The 2,649-nt window shown below is 36.4% G+C and overlaps 1 long non-coding RNA gene across 1 annotated transcript; it reads right to left on the reverse strand.

The window, feature by feature from the left end:
• Nucleotides 1-1,286: 1,286 nt before the first annotated feature.
• Nucleotides 1,287-2,220, reverse strand: LOC134216063 (uncharacterized). Its single transcript, XR_009980462.1, has 3 exons — nt 2,090-2,220; nt 1,624-2,029; nt 1,287-1,568 (listed from the first exon to the last, which is right to left on the reverse strand). It is a non-coding gene; the product is annotated as an uncharacterized LOC134216063 (long non-coding RNA).
• Nucleotides 2,221-2,649: the final 429 nt, after the last annotated feature.

The following is a 2,649-nucleotide window of genomic DNA, read 5'->3' on the forward strand; positions in this document are numbered from 1 at the left end:
AACGGACGGTTTCAACGGTGGCCGGCATGTTATGAACCTAGAAACATGAAATGAATTTATACAAATTAAAATTGAATTATATTATATATATTACCTACCTTCCTTACTTACCTTGAAACTTGTAATTAAACACACACATACAGACACTAAACTCCACTCGAATAATCCCAAAACCCACAAGGTACAAACAACAAGAAACAAAAACCCACATATCAGTTCAATAGAAGCTATCATCCACTAAAGTGCGCGTTCTCTAATCGAGTTTATACCTCAATCCGAAAAACCAGATTTTGTGGTCTTCCAGCAAGTCGGTCCGTCGTATTCAAGATCGTTTCTCGGTACCGCGACAGTGTCCGTGCGAGTGGATCCAGTGTCCGCAAATTCGTCGTCGAAAATCTCCCGTAACATATTCATCTCATCGCAAAACAAAGAAATATATCACCAATCTCGTCGCTTTTTTCTGCTAACACGCGTGCTTACTGCTGAAAAAATCTTAAAAATAAGAAACAAACCTAATTCTTTTTCATTGCTTTGTTTTTAATGGGATGGAAATAGGAGCTATGGGACGAAGTGCCGAACCGTTCCCCTATATCATTCGCTGATCTATATTAGAAAGCAAACTATTTTCAGAACAACTTTCAACAGAAGTAAAATAGGACCAATTTTTTTTTAATAAGCTACAATTACTGTGGGTACCGGTACTGACGTTGCTTTTACAGCTATGCGGAAAAAAATATTCCTTACGGCAAATGAGCAATTTCATAGCGTTTAAACATAGGGGGAATGACGGCTTTGGCAGGTTTTGTTCTATTATTGTCAGGGGGTTTTTTTTATGACTGATTTTGATCAAATTTGGCCTAAACATTCTTTGCATACCAAAGAATATTGTGACCACATTTCATAAAATTCGGTCGACAAAAACCCCCCTGTCAATAATAGAACAAAACCTGCCAAAGCCGTCTGTTCCCCTATCTTGTTGGTGCACAGAAAAAAATAATGAAAAATAAACAGTAAAACTTGACATGCACTCAGAAATATATTTATACTAAATAGTTTAAAAGTCATTCTAATGGCTATTTGCCTGGTTGACCCCATACTCGTATTTGATTGAACAATACCAGGATAGTATAACCTTGAGAAAAACGTTATCTAGTATAAATAAAGTTTATGAGTGTTTAGTTTATTTTAGATTTGGTTATAGTTTATAGGTTATGTTTACTTTCCTAATGAAAATGAAAATCAAAATAAGATTATATTTATTCTTTTTATTGATTCTCATATTCGGTTATTTTCAATATATCAGTTCAGTCGTGCAGTTTTAAGAAAACAGAAATGCTAGAAATAATTTGGTACTATCACATGAGTCGCAATGAAAGTGTCGAACTTCACTAGCGCCTGCATCTTGAGGTATATTTTCTGCGAGCTTTCGTTTTCCGGGGAGTTGATGCTTGTGATGTTCCGGCTGAGGTTGATTCGGTTCTTGACTATGTTCCACCGGGATGTGTTTACCAGCAGCAGATAGTAAGAGTAGGCCAGTTTATTGAAGCTATAGACTTCCGCTCGACTGTCTGGAAAAAAATAAATGATTGGATTAACCACTTCCGAAAATCGATGCGGTCTTACCAACATAAAATTCGCATGCCAAAACAACTTGATTACATCCGATGAGGGTCGATTTTTTTCGATCGAATGAACTGGCGTTGTAGCTGGCAGGTGCTGAAGGGACATGTTGAATACGTTGTCAACTTTGTAGGACGATCTTTAACGTACGAAACTTAGGAAAAGCATTCCCTGTTAACAGCTGTTGTTGATTGTCTTGGTCCAACGAATTCGTTTTTATACGGACCGCGCAAATAAAGTTTCACGATGAAAATCCATTGCTGTCTGTTTTCGGATGTTTAGCAGCCGTGTGTTGACCAACGTTTCACGTTCCGTTCGCGACAGGTTCCCACAATCCGCTGAATACTTCCGTGTTCCCGTGAACGTTGACCATAGCCGTACGTGAGGATGTGAATATTTGAAATTAATGCTGTAAATGGAAAAGACTTAAAAATATCTATAACGTCTAATGTTTTATTCATATACTTACATTTGTTTCTGCATTTTTCAGTTTGAATTGAACAGAAGTAGCCGCGAGTAAACCGGCGCCATGTTTTTCAATATGAATAATGCTATTGGGAAATAACTTCGCGCTATTCTATTCTAGTATACATTTTTATCACTGGTAGTATACTTTTTAAGCTATACTTCGTATAACATTCGAAAATGTTGAAAACGTTTAATTTAAATTCTATTTTAGATTCAATCTATTTCTGAGTGTGCGGAAATTTATGCTTTTCTACGGTGAAATGGTCCTCTTCCTAACAAGATTGCTTACAACTTGTATGCAATACTGACGATCACGTCACATAATGTATACATTTAGGCTATATCCAGTGTGGAATTACGCTAATAAAGGCGTTTCATTTATGTGCTTGAATTTTAGCGTAAATTTCAGTGAATTTTTCTATCTGTGTGGAGCTACCATACCGTCATACCACATATTAGTTTCAACAGCAAAACACTTTCGACAGAAGTGTTGTTTCTTCAAAAAAAAAAAGTTCCCTGCTTTGCATTTCGAATGGTATTCTATTGAAATGCAAGAGTATT

The sequence above is a fragment of the Armigeres subalbatus genome, chromosome 2, assembly GCF_024139115.2.
Source record: "Armigeres subalbatus isolate Guangzhou_Male chromosome 2, GZ_Asu_2, whole genome shotgun sequence".
In the NCBI taxonomy this organism is placed as follows: Eukaryota; Metazoa; Arthropoda; class Insecta; order Diptera; family Culicidae; genus Armigeres; species Armigeres subalbatus.